The 15,372-nt window shown below is 38.7% G+C and overlaps 1 protein-coding gene and 1 long non-coding RNA gene across 21 annotated transcripts in view; one reads left to right on the top strand and one right to left on the bottom strand.

Annotated features, from left to right (window-relative positions):
- Positions 1-15,372, top strand: part of LOC105466141 (catenin alpha 3) — a 1,883,635-nt gene that overhangs the window by 665,995 nt on the left and 1,202,268 nt on the right. The gene's annotated exons all lie outside the window — the stretch shown is intronic.
- LOC112423885 (uncharacterized) lies at positions 1,867-9,887 on the bottom strand. Its single transcript, XR_003014466.2, has 3 exons — positions 9,812-9,887; positions 2,542-2,632; positions 1,867-2,106 (listed from the first exon to the last, which is right to left on the bottom strand). It is a non-coding gene; the product is annotated as an uncharacterized lncRNA (long non-coding RNA).

Raw genomic sequence — 15,372 nt, 5'->3', positions numbered from 1 at the left:
CCTTCCTCTCTCATCTCGTCGAAGTCATTCTCCGTCCAGCTTTGATCCGTTGCTGGCGATGAGCTGCGCTCCTTTGCCGGGGGAGATGCGCTCTTATTTTTTGAATTTCCAGCTTTTCTGCCCTGCTTTTTCCCCATCTCTATGGTTTTATCTGCCTCTGGTCTTTGATGATGGTGATGTACTGATGGGGTTTTGGTGTAGGTGTCCTTCCTGTTTGATAGTTTTCCTTCTAACAGTCAGGACCCTCAGCTGTAGGTCTGTTGGAGACTGCTTGAGGTCCACTCCAGACCCTGTTTGCCTGGGTATCAGCAGCAGAGGCAGCAGAAGATAGAATATTTCTGAACAGCGAGTGTACCTGTCTGATTCTTGCTTTGGAAGCCTCCTCCCAGGGGTGCACTCCACCCTGTGAGGTGTGGGGTGTCAGACTGCCCCCAGTGGGGGTTGTCTCCCAGTTAGGCTACTCAGGGGTCAGGGACCCACTTGAGCAGGGAGTCTGTCCCTTCTCAGATCTCAACCTCCGTGTTGGGAGATCCACTGCTCTCTTCAAAGCTGTCAGACAGAGTCGTTTGCATCTGCAGAGGTTTCAGCTGTGTTTGTTATTGCCCTGTCCCGTGAGGTGGAGTCTACAGAGACAGGCAGGTTTCCTTGAGCTGCTGTGAGCTCCACCCAGTTCGAGCTTCCCAGCAGCTTTGTTTACCTACTTAAGCCTCAGCAATGGTGGGCGCCCCTCCCCCAGCCTCGCTGCTGCCTTGCCGGTAGATCACAGACTGCTGTGCTAGCAATGAGGGAGGCTCCGTGGGTGTGGGACCCTCCCGGCCAGGTGTGGGATATGATCTCCTGGTTTGCCTGTTTGCTTAAAGCGCAGTATTGGGGTGGGAGTTACCCGACCGTCCGGGTGTCGTGTGTCTCAGTTCCCCTGGCTAGGAAAAGGGACTCCCTTCCCCCTTGCGCTTCCCAGGTGAGGTGATGCCTCGCCCTGCTTCAGCTCTCGCTGGTGGGGCTGCAGCAGCTGACCAGCACGGATCGTCCGGCACTCCCCAATGAGATGAACCCAGTACCTCAGTTGAAAATGCAGAAATCCCCGGTCTTCTGTGTCGCTCGCGCTGGGAGTTGGAGACTGGAGCTGTTCCTATTCGGCCATCTTGCTCCGGTTATTCTTAAAAAAAGGATCAGATCATTTTGGAATTATTGTTTCCCAATTGAGAGATGTAGAAATTAAATAAATTACTTTTAAAGGTAGAGATAGAAGGATTGATTTTAGAAAAACCATACATTCTTTTGGAATAATCTTTTTTAGATAAGATTAACATTTAAAATTGTAGACTGAGTCTGCTTTACTCAGTCTTAACTTTAAATGTTAATCTCATCTAAAATATCTTCACAGAAACACCCAGAATAATATTTGACTGAGTATCTGGGCACCCTGTGGCCAGTCAAGTTGGCACATAAAATTAACCATCACAAGGTTAAATGTGAATTTTATAAAACTTGAAGATTAATTAGATATAGGAGATGATGAAGAGGAGGAGTCAAAAATGACTCCCAAGTTCTGACATTGAGCTATTGGTTAGTGTCATTTGCTAAGCTGAGGGCATGTGAGGAAAAACATGAGTAGTAATGATGTGGATAATGAATGTGAACGATTAAACCCAAGCTCTTTTTGATACACATGCATGTATACACACACACACACACACACACACACACACACACACACACACAGAATTATAAAGTCTCTGATCACAATCTCAAGTTCTTTCCTACCAAGTTTGAATAATAACTTTAAGTCAGAGTGTAGAAGAAATGTTTATTACTTGTTACAGATATAATGTAAAAAATGAGCAAGGGTGAGATTAGGTCCTAAGGAGAGATTGAAAAAGAGCTTGACTGTACCTGGTACTGATGTACCTACATAGAAATCTCAGCACTTCCCACACAATGTTGTTTTAGTTATATTCTCAAAGTTATGACTCAGATGTTGGGGAGTGAATATGAAGTCTGATTGTTGGCATTGCAGAAGATCAAACCACATCTCTGATTATGGGGTCATCTTTTCCTGGAAGGAATGGATATTCCACTCTCAGTCATCTTAATGCGAGTTCAGCACTAGAGAAGGAAAGAAGAATTGGGACACGTAGCTTAAATCCTGGAATGATGATGTTCATTTTATGTAAGTGAAGGTGATTAGTAGGGCTTAAGAATGGTCTTTCTCCTATTAAGCAGAAATTTTGGAACTCCTTTTATTATTTATGTACTAAATTATTATTGTTTTCATTAACTTTAAAAATGAAGTGTATAATAAGTCAATAATTCTCCAGACTATGTCAGTATCTCTCCACTTATAAAAAATTAGGGAAAGATTAACCAAATAGAACTAGATAGAATAGAATCTACAGTAGGGTTGTATCATAAATATGTATTTATATGAGTTAAAATCTAAATACAAATGTACAAAATACATCAAAATAAAGCAAGAAAATAATTATTTGTTCATGAGAAAATAAATAAATACATAGAAATGAGTGTTTAGTATTTACTCACTTGAGTTGTCAGGCAGAAAATATATGCTGTAGTTGTATTGAAAGGTTTGACGGAATCCATTGGAGAGTTCCACTAGAGAGGCTTCTGCTCCCTAACAGAAGAAAAAAACAAAAACAAAATCTGAAAACTCCCAAACAGTGCATGGTTTGGTTCTGTATTTGGTTGTCATTATGTGGCTTCCCAGAACACTTGTCTAGTTAAACCATCCAGCAAGGCTCAGAGTGTCTCGTTACATTAGGTTACATTTGGTACAATGCTTACGTTCTTGGACAAAGATGAATTCACCCCAGTGTATATGGATCTTTTTAGGAGGTTTCTCAACCACCACCTATCTCTCAACCACACCTTGAAAGTAAAATTTAGTCAGCATATATTTGCCTTGTGGCTGAGATATGTTGAACAAAGTGCTGGCATGAAGATTTTCTTTGAAATGGAATCTGAGTAACAATTATAGTTTTGTGTTCTTTTTCCTTTTTTTTTTTTTTTTGGTGAGACAGAGTCTTGCTCTGTCACCCAGGCTGGAGTGTAGTGGCGCGATATTGGCTCATTGCTAGCTCCGCCTCCCGGGATCACGCCATTCTCCTGCCTCAGCCTCCCGAGTAGCTGGGACGCTGGGACTACAGGCGCCCACCACCACGACAGGCTAATTTTTTGTATTTTTTGGTAGAGACAGGGTATCACTGTATTAGCCAGGATGGTCTCAATCTCCTGACCTCGTGATCTGCCCGTCTCGGCCTCCTAGAGTGCTGGGATTACAGGCGTGAGCCACCGAGCCCGGCTAAAGTACTCTTAAAAAGGGCATATTGGGGATCCATATGCTATGTCTCAGTAAGTTCAATAGCCAGTTTTTTTCTAATTGAGCATCAGAAATACTTGACTTTCTTTCAAGGGTCGTGATATATGACAAGCCATATCTTTAAATACCATAATCACCCTCAGCAAGGCTACTTGTGCTTATGAGGGCATGGTGGATTAACACTTCCCATTTCACACTCTGTCCAGGCCATACAAATTGACAGATGAACCTTTGGCCTTATTGCTTTCTTCTCAATTTACATAATTGAAGTTGTGTAAGTTATATGCATTTACGGTACAACTCCACTGTAGATTCTATTCTATCCAGTTCTATTTGGTTAATCGTTCCCTAATTTTTTATAAGTGGAGATACTGACATAGTCTGGAGAAAAGTTTTTTTTCTTTTTATTATACTTTAAATTCTAGGGTACATGTATACAATGTGCAGGTTTGTTACATATGTATACATGTGCCATGTTGGTGTGCTGCACCCATTAACTCGTCATTTACACTAGGTATATCTCCTAATGCTATCCCTCCCCTCTACCCGCTCCCCAAAATAGGACCCGGTGTGTGATGTTCCTCTTCCTGTGTGCAAGCAATCTCATTGTTCAATTCCCATGTGTGAGTGAGAACATGCAGTAGTTGATTTTCTGTTCTTGCAATAGTTTGCTGAGAATGATGGCTTCCAGCTGCATCCATGTCCCTACAAAGGACATGAACTCATCCTTTTTTATGGCTGTATAGTATTCCATGGTGTATATGTGCCATATTTTCTTAATCCAGTCTGTCACTGATGGACATTTGGGTTGATTTCAAGTCTTTGCTATTGTGAATAGTGCCGCAATAAACATACGTGTGCATGTGTCTTTATAGCAGCATGACTTATAATCCTTTGGGTATATCCCCAGTAATGGGATGGCTGGGTCAAATGGTATTTCTAGTTCTAGATCCTTGAGGAATCGCCACACTGTTTTCCACAATAGTTGAACTAGTTTCCAATCCCACCAACAGTGTAAAAGTGTTCCTATTTCTCCACATCCTCTCCAGTGCCTGTTGTTTCCTGATTTTTAAAGGATTGCCATTCTAACTGGTGTGAGACGGTAACTCATTGTGGTTTTGATTTGCATTTCTCTGATGGCGAGTGATGATGAATATTTTTTCATGTGTCTGTTGGCTGTATGAATGTCTTCTTTTGAGAACTGTCTCTTCATATCCTTTGCCCACTTTTTGATGGGGTTGTTTTTTCTTATAAATTTGTTGGAGTTCTTTGTAGGTTCTGGATATTAGCCCTTTGTCAGATGAGTAGATTGCAAAAATTTTCCCCCATTCTGTAGGTTGCCTGTTCACTCTGATGGTAGTTTCTTTTGCTGTGCAGAAGCTCTTTAGTTTAATGAGATCCCATTTGTCAATTTTGGCTTTTGTTGCCATTGCTTTTGGTGTTTTAGACATGAAGTCCTTGCCCATGCCTATGTCCTGAATGGTATTACCTAGGTTTTCTTCTAGGGTTTTTATGGTATTAGGTCTAACATTTAAGTCTCTAATTCATCTTGAATTAATTTTCGTATAAAGAATAAGGAAAGGATCCAGTTTCAGCTTTCTACTTATGGCTAGCAAGTTTTCCCAGCACCATTTATTAAATAGGGAATCCTTTTCCCATTTTTTGTTTTTGTTAGGTTTGTCAAAGATCAGATGGCTGTAGATGTGTGGTATTATTTCTGAGGACTCTGTTCTGTTCCATTGGTCTATATCTCTGTTTTGGTACCAGTACCTTGCTGTTTTGGTTACTGTAGCCTTGTAGTATAGTTTGAAGTCAGGTAGCTTGATGCCTCCAGCTTTGTTCTTTTGGCTTAGGATTTTCTTGGCAATGTGGGGTCTTTTTTGGTTCCCTATGAACTTTAAAGCAGTTTTTTCCAATTCTGTGAAGAAATTCATTGGTAGCTTGATGGGGATGGCATTGAATCTATAAATTACCTTGGGCAGTGTGGCCATTTTCACAGTATTGATTCTTCCTATCCATGAGCATGGTATGCTCTTCCATTTGTTTGTGTCCTCTTTTATTTCACTGAGCAGTGGTTTGTAGTTCTCCTTGAAGAGGTCCTTTACATCCCTTGTAAGTTGGATTCCTAGGTATTTTATTCTCTTTGAAGCTATTGTGAATGGGAGTTCATTCATGATTTGGCTCTGTTACTGGTGTATAAGAATGCTTGTGATTTTTGCACATTGATTTTGTATCCTGAGACTTTGCTGAAGTTGCTTATCAGCTTAAGGAGATTTTGGGCTGAGACAATGGGGTTTTCTAAATATACAATCATGTCATCTGCAAACAGGGACAATTTGACTTCTTCTTTTCCTAACTGAATACCCTTGATTTCTTTCTCTTGCCTGATTGCCCTAGCCAGAACTTCCAATACTATGTTGAATAGGAGTGGTGAGAGAGGGCATCCCTGTCTTGTGCCAGTTTTCAAAGGGAATTTTTCCAGGTTTTTGTCCATTCAGTATGATATTGGCTGTGGGTTTTTCATAAATAACTCTTATTATTTTGAGATACATTCCATCAATACCGAATTTATTGAGAGTTTTTAGGATGAAGAGCTGTTGATATTTGTCAAAGGCCTTTTCTGCATCTATTGAGATAATCATGTGGTTTTTGTCTTTGCTTCTGTTTATATGCTGGATTATGTTGATTGATTTTGCATATGTTGAACCAGCCTTGCATCCCAGGGATGAAGCCCACTTGATCATGTTGGTTAAGCTTTCTGATGTGCTGCTGGATCCGGTTTGCCAGTATTTTATTGAGGATTTTTGCATCAATGTTCATCAGGGATATTGGTCTAAAATTCTCTTTTTTTGTTGTATCTTTGTCAGGCTTTGGTATCAGCATGAAGTTGGCCTCATAAAATGAGTTAGGGAGGATTCCCTCTTTTTCTATTGATTGGAATAGTTTCAGAAGGAATGGTACCAACTCCTCCTTGTACCTCTGGTAGAATTCAGCTGTGAATCCATCTGGTCCTGGACTTTTTTTGGTTGGTAGGCTATTAATTATTGCCTCAATTTCAGAGCCTGCTATTGGTCTATTCAGGGATTCAACTTCTTCCTGGTTTAGTCTTGGAAGAGTGTAAGTGTCCAGGAAATTATCCATTTCTTCTAGGTTTTCTAGTTTATTTGCATAAAGGTGTTTATAGTATTCTCTGATGGTAGTTTGTATGTCTGTGGGGTCGTTGGTGATATCCCCTTTGTCATTTTTTGTTGTGTCTGTTTGATTCTTCTCTCTTTTCTTCTTTATTAGTCTGGCTAGTGGTCTATCAATTTTGTTGATCTTTTCAAAAAACCAGCTCCTGGATGCATTGATGTTTTGGAGGGTTTTTTTTATGTCTCTATCTCCTTCAGTTCTGCTCTGATCTTAGTTATTTCTTGCTTTCTGCTAGCTTTTGAATGTGTTTTCTCTTGCTTCTCTAGTTCTTTTAATTGTAATGTTAGGGTTTCCATTTTAGATCTTTCCAGCTTTCTCTTGTGGGCATTTAGTGCTATAAATTTCCCTCTACACACTGCTTTAAATGTGTCCCAGAGATTCTGGTATGTTGTGTCTTTGTTCTCATTGGTTTCAAAGAACTACTTTATTTCTGCCTTCAGTTCGTTATGTACCCAGTAGTCATTCAGGAGCAGGTTGTTCAGTTTCCATGCAGTTGAGCGGTTTTGATTGAGGTTCTTAGTCCCGAGTTCTAGTTTGATTACACTGTGGTCTGAGAGACAATTTGTTGTAATTTCTGTTCTTGTACATTTGCTGAGGAGTGCTTTACTTCCAACTATGTGGTGAATTTTGGAATAAGTGCGATGTGGTGCTGAGAAGAATGTATATTCTGTTGATTTGGGGTGGAGAGTTCTGTAGATGTCTATTAGGTCCACTTGGTGCAGAGTTGAGTTCAATTCCTGGATATCCTTGTTAACTTTCTGTCTCGTTGATCTGTCTAATATTGACAGTGGGGTGTTAAAGTCTCCCATTATTATTGTATGGGAGTCTAAGTCTCTTTGTAAGTCTCTAAGGACATGCTTTCTGTATCTGGGTGCTCCTGTATTGGGTGCATATATATTTAGGATAGTTAGCTCTTCCTGTTGAATTGATCCCTTTACCATTATGTAATGGCCTTCTTTGTCTCTTTTGATCTTTGATGGTTTAAAGTCTGTTTTATCAGAGACTAGGATTGCAACCCCTGCTTTTTTTTTGTTTTCCATTTGCTTGGTAGATCTTCCTCCATCCCTTTGTTTTGAGCCTATGTATGTCTCTGCATGTGAGATGGGTCTCCTGAATACAGCAAACTGATGGGTCTTGACTCTTTATCCAATTTGCCAGTCTGTGTCTTTTAATTGGACCATTTAGTCCATTTACATTTAAATTTAATATTGTTATGTGTGAACTTGATCCTGTCATTATGATGTTAGCTGGTTATTTTGCTCGTTAGTTGATGCAGTTTCTTCCTAGCCTGGATGGACTTTACATTTTGGCATGTTTTTGTAATGGCTGGTACCAGTTGTTCCTTTCCATGTTTAGTGCTTCCTTCAGGATCTCTTGTAGGGCAGGCTTGGTGGTGACAAAATCTCTCAGCATTTGCTTATCTGTAAAGGATTTTATTTCTCCTTCACTTATGAAACTTATTTTGGCTGGATATGATATTCTGGGTTGAAAATTATTTTTTTTAAGAATGTTGTATATTGGCCTCCACTCTCTTCTGGTTTGTAGAGTTTCTGCCAAGAGATCTGCTGTTAGTCTGATGGGCTTTCCTTTGTGAGTAACCTGACCTTTCTCTCTGGCTGCCCTTAAGATTTTTTCCTTCATTTCAACTTCAGTGAATCTTACAATTATGTTTCTTGGAGTTGCTCTTCTCGAGGAGTATCTTTGTGGCATTCTATGTATTTCCTGAATTGGATGTTGGCCTGCCTTACTAGGTTGGGGAAGTTCTCCTGGATGATATCCTGCAGAGTGTTTTGTAACTTGGTCTCATTTTCCCTGTCACTTTCCGGCACACCAATCAGATGTAGATTTGGTCTTTTCACATAATCCCATATTTCTTGGAGTTTTTATGCATTTATTTTTACTCTTTTTTCTCCACACATCTCTTCTTGCTTCATTTCATTCATTTGATCTTCAATCTCTGATACTCTTTCTTCCAGTTGATCGAGTTAGTAACTGAACCTTGTGCATTTGTCATGTTGTTCTCGTGTTATGGTTTTCGTCTCTATCAGTTCTTTTAATTACTTCTCTGCATGGGTTATTCTAGTTAGCCATTCGTCAAATCTTTTTTCAAGGTTTTTAGTTTCTTTGTGCTGGTTACATAGTTCCTCCTTTAGCTCTGAGAAGTTTGATTGACTGAAGCCTTCTTCTCTCAACTCGTCAAAGTCATTCTCCATCCAGTTTTGTTCCATTGCTGGTGATGAGCTGCGTTCCTTTGAAGGGGGAGATGTGCTCTGATTTTTTTGAATTTCCAGCTTTTCTGCACTGCTGTTTCCCCATCTTTGTGGTTTTATCTGCCTTTGGTCTTTGATGATGGTGATATACTGATGGGATTTTCGTTGGGTGTCCTTTCTGTTTGTTAGTTTTCCTTCTAACAGTCAGGACCCTCAGCTACAGGTCTGTTAGAGTTTGCTTGAGGTCCACTACAGCCCCTGTTTGCCTGGGTATCAGCAGCAGAGGCTGCAGAAGATAGAATATTGCTGAACAGCGAGTGTTGCTGTCTGATTCTTGCTCTGGAAGCTTCGTCTCAGGGATTGTCCCCGGCCGTGTGAGGTGTGAGGTGTCAGTCTGCACCTAGAGGGGGATATCTCCCAGTTAGGCTACTCAGGGGTCAGGGACCCACTTGAGCAGGCTGTCTGTCCGTTCTCAGATCTCAACCTCCATTCTGGGAGATCCACTGCTCTCTTCAAAGCGGTCAGACGGGGGCATTTACCTCTGCTGAGGTTTCTGCTGCTTTTTGTTTAGCTATGCCCTGTCCCCAGAGGTGTAGTCTATAGAGGCAGGCAGGCCTCCTTGAGCTGTGGTGGGCTCCACCCAATTCCAGCTTCCCAGCAGCTTTGTTTACCTACTTAAGCCTTGGCAATGGTGGGTGCCCCTCCCCCAGTCTAACTGCCACCTTGCAGTTAGATCTCAGGCTGCTGTGCTAGCAGTGAGGGAGGCTTCGTGGGCGTGGGACCCTCCAGGCCAGGTGTGGGATATAATCTCCTGGTGTGCCATCTGCTAAGACCCTTGGTAAAGTGCAGTATTAGGGTGGGAGTTACCCGATTTTCCAGGTGTTATGTGTTGTGTCTCACTTTCCTTTGGCTAGGAAAAGGAATTCCACTCCCCCTTGTGCTCCCCAGGTGAGGCGATGCCTTGCCCTGCTTCAGGTCTGGCTGGTAGGGCTGCACCTGCGGACCAGCACCAACTGTCTGACATGCCCCAGTGAGATGAACCTGGTACCTCAGTTGAAAATGCAGAAATCACCTGTCTTCTGTGTCACTCTCACTGGGAGCTGGAGGCTGGAGCTGTTCCTATTCGGCCATCTTGAGAAAAATTTTATAGTCAAGCAATAAATGTTTAATATTCATAGATGTAAATTTGAGGAATGGTATAAATTTATTCTAGGATACACTTTTAGGCTTTAGGGGCACTAAAATATTTGGAAAGAATATCAATTGCTAATGATTTTTTTTTTATAAAATGAATTTTTTAAAAAATGAGATGTTGGGGGAATAAAGTATTTTTCTGGGCCTATTCTTACTAAATTATAGTAAGTATATTTTAGACAAATGACAGTCACACTCAGGTCACTGATATCAGTATTTTAATTTTATTCATCATCACTCGGAAAATGCCAAGTTCCTGTGCTTTGCTAATGTCATAGGACTTTCAACTTTGGTTATTTTGGTTTCCTTACATATTCTATAGTGACTAGTGAAAAAACATATTGAATACTTACAATCTAGTTTATGAAACAAGCAGGTGAAAGCAACAATCAATATTTTCTTCTGTAGCTCATAACTCAACTTGATTCCTACGAGGCACCGCAGTTCCAGCAGAGCTCTGGTCATTGATTACAGACTCACCTGGCTTAACTTGAAAAATGATTTTGCCCAAGCCTCCTGTCTGAGAGGCCTAATTCAGTCCTTGTAGATATAAAATTATTACTACCCCTTTAGCCATGAATGCCAACATTATTGGTGATAATCTTTGGTTAGTATGTTACTATATGTCAGAATAACAATACTGTGAAAACATGTTGGCAAATCAGTTCATCTGACTTTGTGAAATTATGTGAAGAAAAAAGTTTTGCATTGAATGTTTCCTGATTAATTTAAGTAAGTTTTGAATAGGCTATAAATGAATTATCTTGATTTAGGAATGATGAATTTTTTATAGCTTAATAAACCTATAAGACATGTAATAAATTCTGTTATTTTGGCAGCCTTTACTGTAAAATTTGGAACACTAAATGGATTATTTCTCTGTTGACTGCAGATCTTGCTTTTGACATAGCTAGTCAATTCACCGCATATCAGTTCTGATAATAGGTTATGCACCCATGACAAGTGACTAGAAATTGGTTATTCTCCATGTGACAAACGTAATCTAGAAATTGATTTTTTTGTAATATTTTTCCCATATAGATTTGTTTATGATTGGGAGTAAAGAGTGTTTACATAAAACCTTCCACATTCATATATAGACCACACACACATGCGCACACACACACACAGACACCGTTAACACACCCCTACACACAGGAAGAGAGAGAGAACCAGAGAAAGCGAGAAGACTGGCTCCCATTAATCATAATTAAGTATAAGTAACAGCCATGAGCTTGAGTAGCATTTCATATTTTTAAATTTGAAACACTGTGTCAATTTTGGAATTGAGAGGTCTGAACATTTTATAGTATCATTTCTTATTTTTGGAGCAATGATTTTCAATTTTTACATGCATCAGAATCACCTTTATGTAGAAACACAGATTTCTGGACCCTACCCTTAGAGTTCCTGGGCTGGGGCCTCAGAATTTGGATTTCTAACTAATTTTCAAGTGATGCTGGTCTGAAGTTTACACTTTGTGTCCACACGTGTGTGGATTGTGTATATGTGTAATTGGCAGACTATTTGATGCTAGATTCTAGTTTTTCTCTCCTGTCCTCAGGGCTGTGTTTAGTACCCTTAAGATAGCATATTTGTAGTTTTGGAAACAGTATAAACTATTTGGTTGAAATACTGGGTAGAAAGAAGAAAGCATTCTAATGCATTACATTATCTGATTAATTCAAGATTACAAGGACCAAAATTTTTTATTTCCTTCTTTGACATTGAAGATCTTTTTGATGTATATGTGATGCTTTCCTTTCTCAGTAAGCACACCATTCTATGAAAATTTACTTTATTTTTTATAATTGAACATTTTGCAATGCTCCAAGGTGGTAATTTCAAGGTGGAATTTTATTGTGTACAATTTTAGGTTTAGTAGTGTAGATGGGTTAAAGAAAATGTGTTCAGATGTCTGGCAGTATTTTGTTGTGGCTGTTAATGATTTAGAGTAAAAAGCTTATTGTTATAAGAAAAAATAAAATTAAATAATGGTGTTAATAAACTAGAGCTGTTATTGTAATTGTATTATGCTGCAGTGGTGAATTGACTCTGCTATTTTTGTAGCTATGCACACAGAATAAATACTATTTAGTTGGCATGAATTAACAGGCCATTCATTGGAATAATTTTTTTCCAGGACTAGCATACATCAAGCAGATACTCAATAAATATTTGTTAAACAAATTAAATGCAGAGACCTGGTCTCTAGGGCTGTAGCTTATCAGTTTTATTCAGGAATGCTGGGTAAAGAAAGAAAGCTTTTTGCCTACTTGTAATTTCAGCCTCTATACTTGGTTCATCGGAATGCATGGTGCTCATTCACTGATTTACAGGAGTGCTTCTTCATTACATATGGGCTGCACATACTCTGATACTCTAACAGCTGAGCCTTTCCAAATTGTATTTAATGGTATGGATTCGGTGTTGAAATTAGACTGGAATACACTAATACCTACCACTGCTGATACTGCATCATCCCTATTTTTTTTCCTTTCCTTTAGAGTAACAACAAACAACAATCAATTTGTCTCGGTAGAAGTGCTTATTTTTATTAATGTGGCTTTTTTAAAAAAGAGCTGTACAATTCCGACACATTAGGTGGGAATATTGATGGTAATATATCCTGTATATGGCCTCATCAGACCGATGCTCCTGTAACTCACATTGCCTTTTCTTATTATTGAAAAATCTTTCCCTTTCAGACAAGGGAGTGTTAAAGTCCTAAGTAGGAAGGGATCTGTTCTGCCCTCTATTTTGGTTCTCAAAGACATCCCTTAACACTTTTTAAATCTGGAAACAGATAATCTAGAGAGTCAAAATAAGTAATAATGCTCCTTTATTTTGATATGCAGCATTTGTTACTGTATTAGTTATGAACAAGATAGATTCATCCACACCAAAGACCGAACTGCATGTTTTAAAAAAGAAAATAAAGTTTGCAAATGGACACATCTTCCCCATCCCCATGCAGATAATAATCCATTTTATAAATTAATAGCTAATGAGATTTTTGTTCTTTTGACTGTATTCAGCATGCATTTGGTCTACTTTAGGTTACTATTACTAACATCATCATTTCTTCTAGGTCTTTCATAATTTATTTTTACTTTTATCCTATTGAAGACTTTGTTATGTTATTGTCAATAGTTTTTGGATAAAGGGTAAAGACAAAGTTAAAAAATAAAATTATTAAAAAGACTTTTTTTTAAAAAAAGAATAATGTACATTTTCTTAAAAGGGTATATATACTATTCATAACAAGTGGCTTACTGCATTTAGGTTTTCATATGTAGAGTCTGCTTGCATATCCTTTCCCTTAGGAAAGACGCTATCTATAGCCCTTATGTGGTCTCTTAATTGACAGTCTAGAACTCATCCTCATCCCAACTGAATCTCCCTTCTTCACATTCTAGACTGGCATTCTAGGAAATTGCCGACAAGTTGGCCAAATCTGGCCCTCAGCTTTTTTTTTTTTTTTTTCTCAGAATAATGTTGGCTAACAGCATGCCACCCAATTGAATTAGTTTCTAACATTTGTAAATTAGAGATTTCATATAAAAATTCAGATTTTTTACCTCACTAGAAAACCTGGAAGATATGGACCTATATCCCTGTTTAGCAACAGTTCTCAGGAGATCAGTGGTAGTTGTCCCTTTTAGATGGGAGAAGGGCTTACCTCAGTTTGCACTGCTCTCTATTGTTTTGTAGACATTGAGGCTGCTGGTCAATTGACATTAGCACTTGCCTGTTTATTTTATCATGCCCAGTACTTGCTTGACCCTCTGAACACTTGAGGTTGTGAATGCATTTTTGGAACTTACATATACTGTGGCCAGCACCGCAGGGCACTGAAAGTTATCCTATACTACTCAATAATGTGTTCCAAACATGACACTTTCAACTAAAATAGTTATCTTACAGCCATTATCTTAGAGGAATTAATCTAATGGCTAGGAGTTTCAGATTTCATGGTCTATGGAGGAGGTATATAGAGGCTAACCATCTCTTTGGATGCCATTGCCTCACCCATGCACTGGGTAATCTGCCATTACCGTTTACAGTTTGACTGCCTTGATGCTCTATCAAATTGTTTTTGTTCATGATTTATTCTGGTGTCTACCAGTGAGTACATGCCCAAAGCTTCTGTCATTTCCATACACTTTTTATAAAGCTGATAACTACAACAATGCTTACACTGAGACACTGTTAACAAGAATAGCCAAAATTTCATCCATCGGTTGGTCAGAAATAATGTGCAATATGGAAGATGGTTTCTATGTAACTTTATGACAGAACTGACCAGTTAGGAAAGTTCAGATCAACTATTATTAGTTTAAAAATTTAGAACAGAGGAAGACTTAAGGTGTTATTCAAGGGAATGCTTTTATAAGGGTTTTGGAATCTTGCTCAGTGAATATCATCAGTATAGTAAAATTGAAAGAGATACAATGACAATATAGACATAGAAGAAATTATTTCTGAAATATTTAAAATCCCAGTTCCTGTCTGAAACCTGGGAAGGGATAACTACCAGCAATAGGCATGCTTTATTCATACCTTAATGGTACAATATTGCAACTCACCTTCACCAACATCAGTTCTTTCTCCATGTAGTAGAATAACAACTAAAATGCAGTCTCTGTGTTTAGGAAAGACTTATGCATTACAAAACAGGATGACTTTTCTTTGTGCCGTAAAGGAATCTCATCAGTCTGTATGTTCCTATAATATTCATCAAGAAAATGAGCAATAAACAAGATATATATAGAGTAGGTGAGATGTTTTTGTTGGCTTTTCTCTTTTGTAACTCTCCTTGTCATGCAGGAGGGTGCACTGAAATATTGAGTCTTTTATTTTCTGGATAGTGCTCAATTTTCTTGACTACACCATTTGGGGATCAGAAATTTCTTTTCATTTCAGGGAGTTTTCAAATGCCATATAACTTCTTGTGAAATGCAAAGTATTTTAAGATTTTGAAACCATGATATAGAAGAGCATTAACAGTCATTCAGGATACTTTTTCTCCCTTTAACTTGCTATTTGACCTTGAAGAGTCTATGTGTATAATAAAATCAATATATGTATCTTGCTTCACTGAAGGAGGCTTATAGAGTCTGATGCCATGTAGTTTGGATAAGATGGTTGCTTTCCCTTGTAGTATAGAGTGACAACAATTTTTGATCAAACTAACAAGTCATTCACTTGATTCAGGGTAGAAATATAATACACAATGGATTATGCAAGTAGAAAAAGTCATTTCATAGTAATTGCCTGACATTTAAAAACTGGAATTCAGTAAAAGCTGATTAAATTTATTTAATCATTATAGACTCAATTTTGAGCAAAAAAGCAGATCTGACGTCTCCTTGTAATACAGCACAAAACTCTGCATTCCTCTTGTGTGCTATTTCATAGTTTTAGGTCTGATTCAGA

This window comes from Macaca nemestrina, chromosome 9 (genome assembly GCF_043159975.1).
Source record: "Macaca nemestrina isolate mMacNem1 chromosome 9, mMacNem.hap1, whole genome shotgun sequence".
Lineage (NCBI taxonomy): Eukaryota > Metazoa > Chordata > Mammalia > Primates > Cercopithecidae > Macaca > Macaca nemestrina.
The sequence above is the reverse complement of the archived record's forward strand: the minus strand, read 5'-3'. Positions and strand labels throughout refer to the sequence as shown.